Consider the following 18414-nt stretch of genomic DNA (forward strand, 5'->3'; position numbering starts at 1 on the left):
TTTTTCCCCAATAAGTTATGTTATTTATTTGGAGTTGGTTTTATACTCCCTTATGGATTTTCTCTCCCTGACAGAGTATCTATTATATCAAACGTTAATTTATAATACAACAGAGATTGTTTCAGACTACAATTTCATGAATTTAAGATATTATCTCAATTAGTAGACTATCTATTACATAATTACGAAAGTTGGAGGTTTTAAAAGAAAGGAAGGTAGAACAACTACTGGGTTGTGTAAGTAGTGCTGAAAATAACTTTAAACTAAATAATGTCAATAACTAAAAAATGTCAATTGAAGAAAATAATTCATATGTCCCACCTTCCATTGTAGTCAATATCAATTATTTTCCGTAACTATTTCCAAGTATATTCATTTTGAGTATGACATTTAGTTGCCAAACCACAATTTGTTTTTGAGGGTACTTAGTAGTTACAAATATCTATATCTTGTTCTTCTCCTCAATGGACGGTTTACATCTAAAAGAATAGTGATTATTTATTTTCTGTAGTACAGCATGAAATATGCTATGAAAGAGGTACAGACTAGGTTTAGTAAAGGGAATGTTTCTAAGAAAATGCACAAGAAGTGTGAAGGAACACAGTGAGGAAAAGATGGCTAAATGGAGCGGCCAGAGGATATGGCAAGAAATGAGGCTGAAAAAGTCAATGGAAAGAAACACCTTTGAAGGGAATGTTTGATATTCCTCCAAAAGAAAAATATTTATCATAGGTGTGGTAAACACTATTTGGGGCTTTTAAACATGGAATTAACATAATTGGACTTGTGTTTGAAATGGAAAAGAGCAGCACATATGTCATATTTCTGTTGGGGTAGCAAGTGATACTGAAATAAATGAGAAGTGGTAATCCAGGAAGAAAGAATCACAGGAATCAAAAATAGAAAATTTAATTATCTCTTAAAAGTACAGTCTTCAGAAAATAAACACAAATAACATGATGGTGCAGTAATTTATTAATTTAAGAAAAACATAAACTTCTATAAATCAGTTTATTAGAAGAGGAATTATTGGATGGAAAATCTGAAAATATTCATGATATTTATTCTTTAAAGTCAAAAACATAAAAAATAGAATTGCAATTAAGTTGTGATAGTGAAGTAAAATATCAAAAAGTTAAACTTATAGTAAAGTGTGGATCCTTAGGAAAGTTATAAATGCAAAACATAAAAGTGAAGGAAATTCTTGGTATAAACTGAGCATTGTTAAATATATTATAAAACAATTTTATTTCTGTTTTATTGCATTTTATGAAGTTTGTGTGACATGGTTTTTCCCAGAAATTTTCTATTTAAAATATCCAGAATGATGAGAAAACATAAACCATTTAAATTTTTTTTGGTAACCAATCCTGCAAACAAGGACACAGAGAGCTTACTCAAGCATCGTTTTCATTTTCACTTACTATTTAAGGTATTTGTGTGTTTAAACCTTGCATGGATTTTTAACAACTCCATATCATTTTGCAGATGATCCCTAAATGGTTGGTCAATTTATTTTTTTAAATAAGAATAACATTTATATGTCTAGGTGTGAAGTACTTTATGAAGAACAGAGTAATAAAGCATATATTATTTTATCATGGTATTTTTAAGGGCTGCAATTATCATTAATGATCAAAGTTATTAATAATAAAATACAGAAATTTTGAGTCATCCTTTATTTCCCTTTTTCAAACATGTTTCAAACCTGTTTTAAAAGTTTGTCACCTTTACCATCAAATACACCCAGATTCCATTGACTATACCACCACCAGCTCCCTGTTGTGAGTCTCACCTTGTTTGCTGAGCTATTGAAAACTACTTCTAATTTTGTACTACAAACCTCCAGTCTGTTGTCCACATATCAGCCAGAGTGATCCTTTAAAAGAGTGAATGATTTAATGCCATTCTCCTAATTAAAAGCTGGCAATCATTTAGCATTCCAAACTGTATAAAAAAGCCAATGTACTTAGAATTAACTTCAAAGTCCTGATTCCCTCTCTAAATTAGACTTCTTTCACTCTATTGTTTGCCAACTTTATTATAACCTCTTGACATCTTTAGAGTTCTTCTAGCTTGTCAGTCACAATATTACATTGGTGTTTTTGCATTAGATGTTAACTCTAATTAGACTTTTGCCCCTAGATATGTACTTGGCAAACCACATCATTGTCTTCAAGACGGTTCAAAAGCCACCTTCTCAAAGGTTGCTCATGTTACTTCAAATTTCACACAGCATTCTCCATCTTTCTTTCTCTATTAATTTTCCCATAGCTTTTATTATCTTCTAACATCCTAAATTACTTTTTAATGTGTGTAGTGTATACTATTCATCACCTGCCCACAACGAGAACATAATTTTCACATGGCAATGATCTACAACTGTTTTATTCAATGATACAAACCAAATATTTAGAAGCAGGTTGCAATATTGTAAAGTAATTAGCCTCCAATTAAAATAAATAAATTTAAAAAATAAAAAAATAAAAAGAACCAAGTTATAGAAACAAACAAAATAAATAAACAAACATATACTGGTGGTAAAGCAAAGCAAATATTGTAAAAGTTAATCAATACAAAAATTAGTTGCATAGGCTCCCTTCACAGAACAGAGATTCATCCATTTATCTTTGGGTGAAAAGGCTTAAGTATTTGAGTATGCAGTTTAGATCAACTTCACTATAATTATAATATAATGAATGAAATGAAGATAGCCAAAGTGATAATGTTTTAGAACATACTATTAGTTATCCATAACAGTTGTATCACAGAAGGCAGAGTAAAACTATGTCTAATTTACAATCATAAGCAGTATCAACTATTTTCATATCTAGGTATTTTCTTTACCAGTACACTTAAGGATATTTCATTAATAATGTAAGCTCCACAAATGCTGCTATTCATTAACACACATTGCTCTGGAATACTTAGTAAATAAGTTAAGTGATTTTTTTCTTTCATATTTAATTTGTTTAAAGTTATTGAAATATAACTTCATTGTACTTGAAAAAAAAGAAAGAATAAAGAGCATTTTAATGAAAAAAAATAGAAGCAGGCTGACATACAATAGGTGCTTAGAACACATGTGTTGAGTGAATACATGAGTGAATTAATAAACGAAGGGGTGAAGGGGTATTCTTTAACACTCCAGATCTGTTGAAATAACCAACTCTGGAACTGCCCTACTTCTGGATATCTTACGAGGAAATGACTTTCTCATTCCTCGAGAAGTGGGTAATTGTTTTCTATTACCTATAGTTGAAATGTTCTGAGATGACAGGTAATATCTCTTTTCAAACACTGTTCAGTCAGATCCTAGTAAAAGGAAAGCTAAACAGAAAGTTAAAATGCATAGATGATTTTGTACTCATGTATTTTTAAAAATACTCATTTAAAAATATGTCATATATCCAACACCAAAACTCACCAATATTAAATACATGAAAAAGAAAAAAATTGTGTAATTATACCAGACCAGTGATCTTGCAGCCAGATGTCACTTCTTATAACAACAGATGTCACAGATGATATAATGAATTCCTACAACTATTTCCAACAAAATAGTTAAAGCAATCTCCAATTAGGTTTGATGCCATACAGCTGTTTTTCCTAATGCATGAAAGCTAATTTTCCTTATTTCATATGACAATAATAGCTATTTTTGGAACTGTCTTAGTGCACCTGACAACCCAGATTCACTTAATTCAATTGCTGTACTGATTATCAAAGACTAATGTTTTGGAAAGCCTCAGAACCATAACTTGTTATCTGTGCATCTATAATTATCCATACTCTATATTCTTATGGCTCCTTGGTGGTTCAGATAGTAAAGAATTCACCTGCAATGCAGGAGACTGAGTTCGATCACTGGATCAGAAAGATCCCTGGAGAGGAGAATGGCTACCCACTCCAGTATTCTTGCCTGGAGAATTCCATGAACAGAGGATACTGGCTGACTACAGTCCATGGGGTCACAATGAGTCAGACATGACTGAGCAACAAATGCTACATTCTTAAAATCATAGATGTTCACATGTTATTTTATACTTTTCTGAAGAATGTGTACCTTGGAATATTTTTCAATGATATGTCCTCCTATTCTACTGTGTGTGCTTGCCAGGTTGCTTCAGTCATGTCCAACTCTTGGTGACTGTATGGACTGTAGCCTGCCAGGCTTCACTGTCCATAGAGTTCTCCAGGCAAGAATACTGGAGCAGGTTGTCATACCCTCCACCAGGGTATCCTCCTGACCCAGGGATCAAATCTGCATCTCTTACTTCTCCTGCACTGGCAGGCAGGTACTTTCCCACTCAGTTCAGTTCAGTCACTCAGTCATGCCCAACTTTTTGCGACTCTATGAATCACAGCACGCCAGGCCTCCCTGTCCATCACCAACTCCCGGAGTTTGCTCAAACCCATGTCCATTGAGTCGGTGATGCCATCCAACGATCTCATCCTCTGTCATCCCCTTCTCCTGCTGCCCCCAATCCCTCTCAGCATCAGGGTCTTCTCCAACGAGTCAACTCTTCTCACGATGTGGTCAAAGTATTGGAGTTTCAGCTTCAGCATCAGTCCTTCCCATGAATATTCAGGACTGATCTCCTTTAGGATGGACTGATTGGATCTCCTTGCAGTCCAAGGGACTCTCAAGAGTCTTCTCCAACTTTCCCACTACTTGGCAGTTAATCATGTGGTGACTTGCCCCATTGGTCTACAATCATCATACTGACTGAATACCTGTCCAACCAGTCTACGCAGAGTGAGATAATCTATCAAGTAATACTTAATCTCATCAATTGATGACACCATAATTCAACTATCCAAAAAACGGAAGAATCAATCAACTAGTATTTAATTTCAGAGCTGAGTACTATGCTGGTTAATATGAAAGACTAAAAACTACTTACAAGTTATGCTATTTTGAGGTTTCAGACCAAAAGATGAATATAACAGGCCATGAAAATTAAAGAAATCAGTGACTATTACAGTGCAAACTTTTACAGTTAAATTTGTAAAATAAATATGAATAGTAAATTGCAGAGATTAGAGCTAACAGGGTAAAATTTTGAGTTGAGTGGTGGTATAAGAGCTGGATTTGAAGAAGTTGTTGAAGTTTTCTGAGATGGTGGGAAAGCATACCAGGCATAGAGTAGTTAAAAAGCACACAAGCAAAAAGGATAATCAGAGAACTACTCAAATGTTTGTGATGCCAGAGAGAATATGAAATATCTTACATTTGTGCATACTTGTATGTAGGTTGTGGACAGATAATAAATTTACTCAAATATTGGAAAATAAATGCATTATTGGCACTAAAAATAAATCTAAGTTTTATAATTTGAGGCATAAAAGCTTTAGAAGAAAACTGGCACAAAATGAATAATAATGATTAGGAAAAAATAAAAGAAACAGTGGATCAAATGGACAGGCGTATAACAATAATCCCAGAGGAAAATGGCAAAGGCCTTGACTTAGATTATGAAATGACATTTAAGTAGAATAAATGAACTCATGAGTTAATTCAATGGAAAAAAAAATCACTGAATATCTAAATAAAGTGTGATTTTATCAGTAAGCTAGTCAAAGAACATCAGTTCCAATCACTACCACATCTTTTAAACTATTAAATATAACAATCCAAAAACATCTAGAAAATTAGATGTTGTTGTTGTTCAGTTGCTGAGTCATGTCTGACTCTTTGTGACCCCATGGACTGCAGCATGCCAGGCCCTCCTGTCCCTCACCATCTCCTGGAGTTTGCCCAAGTTCATGTCTATTGAATCAGTGATAATGAACACTGAATACTAAATACCTAGTTTTAACACTTATTCTTTTCCATATTCTTTTCATGTTTTTAAAAATAAAGTATTAAATTTCAGTTATTCATGGCCAAGACATTGAGAAAATTGTCTTTTCTAAGATAAATTCACAACAACAAACAGAAAATTTTGGACGGTGATTCAGTAACTGGTACCTAACTCATTAAATTTGATATAAAAAATGGTTAAGTGTTTCATGGCTGACTCAAATAATCAAGTTCAATATAGCTTCTGAAACAGCAAATATCAAGAACTAGAGAAATAAGATACTTCAGATAAAATTTTATTTCATTAAATTTATTTACCAGGAAAATAGAAAAAGAGAAGGAAATATGGCCCATACAAAATTTTTTTTAAATAGTTGATAGAAATTATCCTTGAGCAAGCCCAGATGTTGAACTTTTACTAGATGACACTTCAAACAGCTATTTTAAATAAAGGAACTAAAGGAAACAATGTCTAATGAGCAAAATTCAACTAGTATTAATCTGAACTAGACTGTTATATACTAAGCTGTTAATATAATACTCAGGTCAACCAATAAAAAACTTAGAGTATATAGAAATACAACTGGATTTTATGTATTGACCTCATTGAATTAATGTTTTACAAGTACTTGTTGTTCTTGAAATTATATAAAATTTCATCTGCAAGAAGGGACAGTTTTATATCTTCTTTCCCAATGTATATGTCTTTTATGCAATTTAGAGTAGTCCTGGAAGAGGGCACAGTAACCCACTCCAGTATTCTTGCCTGAAGAGTTCCGTGGACAGAGGAGCCTGGCAGGCTACAGACTATAGAACTGCAAAGAGTAGGACATGATTGACATGACTAAAGCAGCTTAGCATGCAATCACAGTGCTCCCTTATCAGAGGGGGATGTATTCCAAGACCCCCACTGGATGCCTGAAACTATGGGTAGTACTGAACCTTGGACATGCCATACTTTTTCCTGTAAATATATGCCTGTGATAAGGTTTTTTTCCACAAATTAGGCACAGTAAGAAATTAACAATAATAATAAAATAGAAAAATAATAATATACTGTAATAAGTTATGTGAATGTAATCTCTTTTTCTCTAAAAATACCTTGTTATACAGAAGCTAAGGCCTTTCCCTTCTTAACTAAGCACTTGTCACTCACCCTGGCTCTAACTTTGGCAGTTTGAAGTGCAACAGTAAGACTAGCATGAATTTCTTTTTCAGTTCAGTTCAGTTCAGTCGCTCAGTTGTGTCCAATTCTTTGCAACCCCATGAATCTCAGCATGCCAGGTCTCCCTGTCCATCACCAACTCTCAGAGTTTACTCAAATTGATGTCCATTAAGTCGGTGATGCCATCCAGCCATCTCATCCTCTGTCGTCCCCTTCTCCTCCTGCCCCCAATCCCTCCCAGCATCGGGGTCTTTTCCAATGAGTCAACTCTTCACATTAGGTACCAAGGTATTGGAGTTTCAGCTTCAGCACCAGTCCTTCCAATGAGCACCCAGGACTGATCTCTTTAGGATGGACTGGTTGGATCTCCTTGCAGTCCAAGGGACTCTCAAGAGTCTTCTCCAACACTACAGTTCAAAAGCATCAATTCTTTGGCGCTCAACTTTCTTCACAGTCCAACTCTCACATCCATACATGACCACTGGGAAAACCATAGCCTTAACTAGATGGACCTTTGTTGGCAAAGTAACGTCTCTGCTTTTTAATATGCTGTCTAGGTTGGTCATAACTTTCCTTCCAAGGAGTAAGTGTCTTTTAATTTCATGGCTGCAATCACAATCTGCAGTGATTTTGGAGCCCCAAAAAAAGTCTGACACTGTTTCCACTGTTTCCCCATCTATTTCCCATGAAGTGACACATAACGAGAATTTCTTTTTACTTCTCTACAAATTCACAGGCAGAATATTCACTCTTCCAGTAAATCTTACTGAACTTGGTGTACAACATTTTTTTCTTTCCTTATTAAGTTGAGAACCTTCACTTTTTCACTTCTGACTTTTTGCTGTTTCTGAGTTGCCAGCATCACTTACTCCTGTGATTTGAGATCAATGCTAGGTAAAGCAAGAGTTACCTGAACACAAGCACTGAGATACCTTGACAGTCAATGTGATGAGAGCTACTAAGAGACAAATGAATGGGATACACTTTGTCACAGATAAGATTCATGTCCCGGGTTTGAGGGGGATGGGTGTATGAGGTTTCATCCCTCTATCCAGAACAGGGTGAAAATTTAAAACTTATGACTTTTTCATTTATAGAATTTTCCATTTAATATTTTGGATTTTTTGAACAAAGTGAAACCTTGGAAAGTGAAACTGCAGAGAAGAGGGGACTACTAGACACTTAAATTTTTTGACCTATTAAATGTTATTTTTTTTCACTCTCTATGACTCTTTATATTTTCTAGAAACTTATACATTTCATTCAAGCTTTTGATTTCTTTATCTAACATCTGAGAATTTAAACCAAATAATATTCAGTCCCTATGTTGAGCAATAGTAGAAACAAAGACCTAGTCTCTATTCTGTCCTCAACAAATTTAGAATGAATCACGTTTTTGTTTCTATTTAAAGTGTAATATTTTAATTCCTTGAATGAAATTTGTCACTTTATTTTCAGTTAATTTTTCTAGGACTTACTATATGCAATTAAACTTACCAAAATCAGCTTAAGATTTATATTAATCCATTGAAATAAAAAATGTTACTACTATAAAGTTCTATTTCCTTCTTTTTATGCTAATATTGCTATATATATTACATTGATATATGCTACAAACTCTTTATAATATTGTAATAATTTTTATAAAGCTCAGATTAAAAGAGAATGAGTATATATTTACAGGGCTTGTTAAATTTATCTTCCTGTTTACCATTTATGGTTCTTTTCATTTGTCCCTGTGGGTTTCAGTTACCATTTTACTTAGTTTCCTTACCAATATAGCTTTGCTCCCATCCACTTCCCTTGTTTTATTAGCAAATATATTTTATATGTTAGATCCCTGATAATACAATTACATAGATTTTGTTTTATGCAATTGCTTTCAACATCAGTTAAGGGAAGAAAGAAGAAATATATAAACTTGTACTGTGTTTAATAATCACATAACTATTTGAACAGTGCTCTTTATATTTTCATGATTTGCCAATTCTATTATTGACTGTTCTTTCAAAGACCTTTGCTGCAAAGTTGAACAAAGATATGGTGCAGTAACCAAAATTTGGCAAATTGGGTCATTGCTGATGGTTTTGTCTAGGCTCCAGAAGGAACACACAGAGAGTAGACCTGCCCGAGCTGACCCACAGATATACAACCTGAAGTGAAGTCACCTCAGCTGAACTGGAGATTTGTGAGCATGAAAATAAATGCCTATTTTTATATGTGACTATGTTTTGTGCTGATTTACTTTACAGTGAAACTGAGCAACAAATATTAGAAAATCTATCAAATATGTAACATTTAAAATATCTTAAATAGCTATATGCAAATGCATGCCTATATATTGTGGAATTCAGATGACCTCAGTCATCTGAGAAGCTACACAGAAGTAGATATTGAATGGGTAAATAAGTTGAAGAGATGGATAAATAAATCAATAGAAAAATAACTAGATAACACTGCAGGGCATTATTTAAAAGGTACATGAGCAGTTTATGGAGAAAATTAGAAAGCTGACCTTAGAATTTCAGCACCTTGTCAAAATCAACATAAGCAAAATGATGTAACCCACACTGCCTCTTGCCCCAGATGACTTATTTCCACATCAAAGTGCGGTATGAATACATCTGTCAGATCCTGCAAGACAGGAAGAAACCAGCAGACTAAAGGAATCTTGAAATTGTTGATTTAACTTCCCAGCCTTAGCCTACTAGAAAAGATTTGAAATGCATGGTGAGCAAGATAATCTTCAGTATACACGCACACACACACAAGTGGGTCAGTCTTAGGAGAAAAATCCCAAGTGACTAATAAGCATGTGAGAAGATATTCACTCTTCTTAATAAAGAGGTCACTACAATATTCTTCAGATACAAAATTTTTTAAAAATCTGTCAATACAATGATAAGGACTATCACTTTACTGTGCCATTGGGAGTGTGAATCTCCCAATCCATTATTGGGGGAGAACTTGGTAATATATCTAAAGATGAAGATGCATATAGCCTATGAATCACCAATTATTTATATATAAACTCTATACTAAGCATTTCACAAGTGTAGAATGGGACTTGTATATGAATGTACATAGAAGCAGAGTTTTTAATCACAAAGCCATTGAAATCACATAAAATGCCCATCATGATGGATGGAGGAGCCTGGTAGGTTACAGTCCATGGGGTCACAAAGAGTTGGACACGACTGAGCAACTTCACTTCTTCTTCACTTCTTGAAAACAAAAGAACATATTACAATATGAAATACCATGAAGCTGTGAAAATATACTCAAGTATGATGACATGGATAGGTATCTAAATGTAAGACTAAGAAAATAAAAAGCATGTTGATGGCAACAATATTCTTTCTAACACCTTCAAAATAATAACACATATTAAGTAAATGAAATATACATATATTAAAATCCTTAAAAATGTGTAATTATGCTAGTCCTCTTTCAAAATAAGTGTTTAACTCTTATTAAGAAAGAATATTGGTGTGGTCAGGAAGGGGTAAATAGAGAGATACAGATATTTTTACCAAAGTTATTTGACACAGGATGGGTAAAATACACTCATATTATTTTTTCTACTTGATATTCTGAGATATTTTATAAAATATTAATAGAAAAAAGGAAATATAAAGGAAGTACTTTTCACCTGTTAGCATTTCATCCAGCTTCCATGTTGAACTCTGTTTTAATAGTTTACTATAACATCTGGATTATTTGTACATGGATAATATTTTGCAAATGATGACTTTTTGTTTTCTCTATATATTTCAACACTATAAGCCTCCCATTGCATTTTTCAGTTTATTACATGGGCAATGATAAACAGTCTTATATTGCTCAAGATATGCAAAAATGTTTCTGTTGCCTCTTGCTGTTACCATTAGACATGTTAGCAATTTCCTAGGAAAAATATTTATCATATGTGCTGAATACTATACAATAATTAACCTGTAGTCACACATATTTACTTGATAAGTTCAGTTCAGCTGCTCAGTCGTGTCCAACTCTTTGCAACCCCATGGAATGCAGCATGCGAGGCTTTCCTGTCCATCATGAACTCCTGGAAATTGCTCAAATTCATGTCCATCAAGTCAGCAATATTAGATACTCATAACTGTTCAACTCTTAGGAAGGTAAGTTGATAGATAGGTAGAAAGATAATATATAGATATTGAGGCTATCATAAAATTATCACCCTTTTATTGCTCAATGTATTGTTTGATACCAAAGTTTTCTGATGTTGAAATATCTTCTTTTCCTGTATATACATTTTGGACATTGCTGAATTTGGTTTACTGTTGCAAATCTCTTACAGGTGAGATGAATTCATATTTTGTGAATTGTACTTTTCCAAATAAAATATCCAGTATATATTAACCTCATAAAGTTTCAATTAGAATCTTGTTTAATTTTTCTCTGAGTTTGCATAATACAGGATTTATTTATTCTTTGAAGATTTGTTGAAACTTGTATTTAATGCCATCTAATCATTTCATGGGAAATAGATGGGGAAACAGTGGAAACAGTGTCAGACTTTATTTTGGGGGGCTTCAAAATCACTACAGATGGTGATTGCAGCCATGAAATTAAAAGACACCTACTCCTTGGAAGGAAAGTTATGACCAACTTGGATAGCATATTAAAAAGCAGAGACATTACTTTGCCAACAAAGGTCCATCTAGTTAAGGCTATGGTTTTTCCATTGGTCAGGTAGGGATGTGAGAGTTGGACTGTGAAGAAAGCTGAGTGCCAAAGAATTGACGCTTTTGAATTGTTGGAGAAGATTCTTGAGAGTCTCCTAGACTGCAAGGATATCCAACCAGTCCATCCTAAAGGAGATCAGTCCTGGGTGCTCATTGGAAGGACTGATGCTGAAGCTGAAACTCCAATAATTTGGCCACTTGATGCGAAGAGTTGACTCATTGGGAAAGACCCTGATGGTCAGAGGGATTGGGGGCAGGAGGAGAGGGGGATGACAGAGGATGAGATGGCTGGATGGCATCCCCAACTCCATGGACATGAGTTTGAGTAAACTCCAGAAGTTGGTGATGGACAGGGAGGCCTGGCGAGCTGTGATTCATGGAGTCGCAAAGAGTTGGACACGACTGAGTGACTGAACTGAACTGAACTGAACTGAATTTTATTTTGTGGTTTGACAACTTTACTTTTTGAATTTACATTTGATCATGCAATGAATGAAGTTCAGTTCAGTTTAGTCTCTCAGTCATGTCCGACTCTTTGCAACCCCATGAATCGGAGCACGCCAGGCCTCCCTGTCCATCAACTCCCGGAGTCTACTCAAACTGACGCCCATCAGGTCGGCGATGCCATCCAGCCATCTCATCCTCTGTCGTCCCCTTCTCCTCCTGCCCCCAATCCCTCCCAGCATCAGGGTCTTTTCCAATGAGTTAACTCTTCGCATCAGGTGGCCAAAGTAATGGAGTTTCAGCTTCAGCATCAGTCCTTCTCATGAATATTCAGGACTGATCTCCTTTAGGATGGACTGGTTGGATCTCCTTGCAGTCCAAGGGACGCTCAAGAGTCGTCTCCAACACCACAGTTCAAAAGCTTCAATTCTTCGGCATTGAACTTTCTTCACAGTCCAACTCTCATATCCATACATGACCACTGGAAAAACCATAGCCTTGACCAGACGGACCTTTGTTGGCAAAGTAATATCTCTGCTTTTTATTATACTCTCTAGGTTGGTCATAAGTTTCCTTCTAAGGAGTAAGCATCTTTTAATTTCATGGCTGCAGTCACCATCTGCAATAAATTAAATAGACTGCTAATTATCTGTTTGAACTTGTATTGCACATATAGATATATGCATTGTGTGTATACATAACTTCATATATAAACACAGATCTACATATTAGTATATATACACATATATAATAAAGTTTAGTGAAAATGTTTTTGTCCACTATTTTTTAAATCATTCTTAACTGTATTAAATTTTTTCTATGTGTTCTATGTTTGTTAGATATTATTGCTAGTTCAAACTCAGTGATTAAAAATTTGTTATAATTCACAATTCTTAAAATTTGCTTTGTATATCATGCCACTGTCTTATTAGGGACACATATGGTTTTCTATCATTTTGATTTATAAACTCCATTGTCATGTAGTGTCCTTTTTATCTCTGTTTTTCTTTTTCCTTAAATTCTTTTTGGTCTAACATTAATGTACCTACACACCACTTTATCATTTTCAGTTAGTGCTTACCTGGCATTTGTCTTCTTTTTGGGTATTTCAGACTTTTCTGTGAGGTTTTGTCATATATATATCACCTATGAGTACCACACTGATAGCTGCCTTTGTGTCTACACTACTGTGATAATCTTTTCATTTCTCCCTACATTTAAGAATAAATACTTAACCCTTATTTGGCTATTGAAATATTGAAGACTTTTTTTTTGCATTTTATTCCCTACTTTATAATTCAATTGTTTATCCACTTTTTTTTTTTCTGTATTTCATGCTTGTAGAAAAGTTTTCTCTAGAAAACTTATTAGAAAACTATTTTTATTGATGTGTGTGCTTGTTTTTAAATACAAAATATAGACCTGGAAGTTTTTTTTACAAGTTCAAACTATTTCCATTTATATGCTCCTGGAATATATCAAGAAGATGTAGAATATTTTAAGTGAGCACTGAGCATTTCTCCATCTTATTACTCTTTATTTTGTGGCTCTATTTTTATATGTAAAATAATTTACTTCTTTTCATTGTAAATACATAATGAAATTTGCCCATATGATTTAAAATTACTGTATTCACCACTACTCAACCCACAATTTTTATGATTTATGACTCCTATATTGAGGATCTATCCATGATAAAACTACTTACTTTTCTTTATATGTAAAGATTGCTTTATTTTGCTTTCTCTCTTTACAGATAGTGAAACTGCATACAATTTTATATTTAGAATAACTTTCCCTTTGTGTTTGATAGGTTTAACAAACTGCACCATTTTTTCTACTTTTGTTTATGAATATATCAGCTAATTAGAATTAGCTAATTAGCTAAAAAAATTTTGTTGGTTTTCAGGGTCTTTACAATCAAAAGGCATAACTTTTTAATTCTTCAGAATGTTCAACTATTATCACTTTAAATATTACTTTCCCATCATCTTTTATATTATATTCTTCTATAATTACTAGTAAATGTTTGATGGGACTTTTTAATCTGTCTTCTTTATTTCTTAATGGCCCTTTTGTATACTTAATTTCGGTTTCTCTCTGGCAGCATAATTTGTTAAAAATAAAATTGCTTCAGTGTGAAGCAAGAAAAAGCAAAAACCAACGTCCATACTCCACAGAAATGATTCTATCAGATTTCTATCAGTTTTCCCCAATTCCTCCTTCTCCCTAAACTTTTTGGATAAAAGTAAAATAAAGTAGTATTATCCAGGTAAACAAGCATGCATCAATTTTGGTTCAGTCATCTGGTTGTGTCATAAACTAAAAGGCAATGTCCACTTTAGTTATATCAGGGACAGAGATGAGTCTTCAGTCCCTTCAGTGTATGATATATTCCTGCAAGTAAGAAGGTGTGGGATTTTAAACCATCATGAATATACACGTCTACCTTCAGGAAGCACACAGTGTATTACATTTAAAAGATATAAAAAGGGCTAAAATAATTATTGATCATGATGTGTGGTGGGACATATGCTTACATATATTTTCTCTTTAATTCTCACAGCCTTCATAGATGTGGGTGTAATGTTTCTCATTCCATAGATGGGATAAGTGATACAGTCAATAAGGCTTTAAAAAAATAAATTCACAGAAATAGGACTAAATATAATTAGGTTTTAATCTTTCTAACTTCAAAATGAACTAGAAAAATCACTGATGCTATGTCTGAAGCTCTCAACAAAAGCTTGCAAAGAATTTTGATGAAAAAGAGCATCATAAAGCTTCATCTGAAAAATAGCTCTACCATAATAAAAATCAACAGACAGCTAGAAAGCTAGGCACATCTAGCCCTGTTCTGCAAGTAAACAGAAGATTCCTGAGCCTTACTTTAAATGTCAATGTATGGCAAAAACCACTACAATATTGTAAAGCAATTAGCCTCCAATTAAAATAAATAAATTAATTTAAAAGTGAAAGGAATATATTAAAAAAAAATAACAGTTGGGATTGTGGAGCATTCTGTAAATCCACCTATTACACAAACAAATATGGCATTGCTAGCTTCAGAATACAGATCTGCCCAGAGTGCATACAGGCCAGAAAATTGAAAGTGAAAGAGAAGAGCCTGTTCCTTCCTTCAACACAGCAAACATAAATAAATATACATACACACAATGCTTACTTGATTTTAGCCCAGAATATGTTCAACAGTTAACCAGTCAAATTAAGTGCTCTCCAAAACAGAGAGGCTAAACTATGGGCAGATAGTCCCCCAGTTGTGACCTGAAACAATTAAGTCAGAAGGGAAGAAGTAATGATTCCTATTCCATTAGTGATATTTAACAGCTATTGAATGTATTTTCATATACTATCAGGCACTTTCAGCACATACTATGTTTTAAAGCCCTCACAAAATACATTAAAGCAGACTTTGTAATTATATACATGACATGACAAGGGTAGGAACTGTGAGGTTCAAAATATTAAAAATTTCCAAAGTTCATAGCCATTAAGTAGAAGAGATAGGTTTAGATTAGTTAATCTGCCTTCAAGATTATTACATTCCTCCCAAATTGTTCTTCCTTTTCTCAGTAGAAGGAAGTCTTGAACTGAATATGAAGGGGGAAATGGGTTAAAATCAGAAAAGGAGTTTTTTCCCTACAGATGTGTTAGCATCAAAGTAGGGTCGATGAGTGTAGATTATTCTGAGCAAACCACCCTGACTAATGAATTTGATGACAGTGGATTTTGAAGATTAAAAGAACAATTAGACTGAGAAAAGAAAGATGTCATCTTCATCCTTCCTTGTTTCTGTTGTAAAAGAAAGTTGTCTTTAACTGAAGAAAAATGTTTTTGAAAATGTGCTATGAGAAGAGGCTGTATTCAGACTGAAGGTAGAACTGTGAAAGAAGCACATATAATAACCATTCTTTTTGAAGACAATTTTTATGAGAAAGCTAAACATGGAACAAGCAATCATTGATGATAAGTTAAAGAAAACCTGAAGGTCCTATGAGAATATACATCAAGGGAAATTAATGCAATGGGAATCAGTAAGAGTTTTCTGGAGCAAGTGATGACTGAACTCTCAAAGTAAAAAGTAACTATTACCAAAAGTGAAGTTTGGAAACAGCAGTTGTAACTAAAGGGAGAATGAAGTAATTTAGAAACATATGTTAGATTTCTGAAAAATGTGGGGAGAGCAGCTGGGGGTGTCTGATGATAGATTATGGGAAGTTATAAGCCATGAACCAAATAGAGAAATAGATTTTCTCAACTGAATGTCCAAATAAATGTTTCTTGTCAGGTACAATATTGCAATGGACAGTGCTCTTTTACAGTAGTAACTTTTTCCAGTGGTCATGTATGGATATGAGAGTTGGACTGTGAAGCTGAGCTCTGAAGAATTGATGCTTTTGAACTATGGTGTTGGAGAAGACTCTTGAGAGTCCCTTGGACTGCAAGGAGATCCAACTAGTCCATCCTAAAGGAGATCAGTCCTAGGTGTTCATTGGAAGGACTGATGCTGAAGCTGAAACTCCAATACTTTGGCCACCTCATGTGAAGAGTTGACTCATTGGAAAAGACCCTGATGCTGGGAGGGATTGGGGGCAGGAGGAGAAGGGGACGACAGAGGATGAGATGGCTGGATGGCATCACCGACTCGATGGACATGAGTTTGAGTAAACTCTGGGAGTTGGTGGTGGACAGGGAGGCCTGGCGTGATGCAATTCATGGGTTTGCAAAGAGTTGGACATGACTGAGCGACTGAACTGAACTCAACTTCAAAGTAATACAAAGTTTTTAAAGTAAAAAGTCATTATTTCATTAAACAAATAGCTATGTCATATACAACCAAGGTGTAAGAATACAATTACATAAAAGTGAATAAAATATTTACATTTTTATAGAAACCGCAAAGAGGAGAAATACAGGACTGATTTGATATGACATAAATAAAATGGTGTGACTTGTAAGTTGGACATGGCATAAGAGATATGATTTTCTAGTGGTAACGTCAAGCAAAAGGACAAGGAAAGGAAAGATAAGCTCCTTCCATCTTGCTTCATAGGGCTTAAGAAAATACACTAGACACATTCGAGGAACACCTCTGAGGAAACCAGAAAGAAATATTGTCTTCAGTAAAAACAAAGAAGTGATAGAGAAGACCAAACAATAAGCAGGCTGAGAACATAGTGTGATTTGTCAGTCATGAATGAGAAACACTAACAAAAGGGTTCAGGAAGGAGCAGATTGGTGGAAAGTTTTGCTGGGACTAAGAATATAGAAGTCTACACTGTATACAAGTGATGGAACACAAGGAAAAAGAACTTAGCATATACTGGCATATGTTTTACAGTAATAGACGGTAATCAGTATAAACTCAGGATTCTGCTATATCCTGAAAGTAATTCTTGGAGGTTGTGATTTTAGTATGAGGGTGGTTTTTTCTTTAAAGAAGAGAAAGGTCATATGACAGGGGAAGCCCTGGCTAGCAGACCTGAGTGGATGCATCATCTAATACCTCTTGTTTTGATAGTGTGATGCAGAAGGGTGGAAGAGGCCAACTGGTTTCATTCATTCAGAAGACATTACTGGGCACCTGCTCCACTCTAGATACTGTATAGAAGCATTAAAAACACACCAGTCAGTAAAACCAAAAGTAGATCTTCAATTTTAGAGTAAAGATAGATAAAATATATTATAAAGATAATGTGTAATGACAATATGTGCTATAAATACAGAAATTATGATAGATGTTGACAGAAATGGTAGAAAGTTGATATCTCTGGTGAGGTAATTATAGAAAACACCACATTCCTTCCTGGCCACCACCATCACATTTACGTCCATGAAGTGACATCTGAACACAGCTAGCCTTAAAGCAGAGTGAAAAACCACAATGATATGTAGAAGAACTGCTTCAAACAGGGAAAACATCAAGTGAATATTTCTAGAGGTTAAAGAATGCTTGGGGTGTTCAAGAACCAGAGTTCAGTGTGACTGAAGCAGAGTGCATGAAGTGAGAGAGGTAGGTGCTGAGTTCAGAGAAATGGAGGTACAGCTTTAACTAATGAGGGGAGGTTAAGTCGATACAAGGATGTTAGCATCTGCTTGGAGTAAGACTGGAAATTGCTTGGGGGTTTTGATAAAGAAGTAACACTTTCTGTCTTAGAGTGAAAGGCTCTAGCTATTGTGTTGATATTAGACTTCTGGGGAGAAAAAGTGGAAGCAGAGACACTGACAGTGACAAGAATCTTAGGCAAGAAATGGTGACCATGGACTGA

The sequence above is a fragment of the Muntiacus reevesi genome, chromosome 2 (assembly GCF_963930625.1).
Source record: "Muntiacus reevesi chromosome 2, mMunRee1.1, whole genome shotgun sequence".
NCBI classification, from domain to species: Eukaryota; Metazoa; Chordata; class Mammalia; order Artiodactyla; family Cervidae; genus Muntiacus; species Muntiacus reevesi.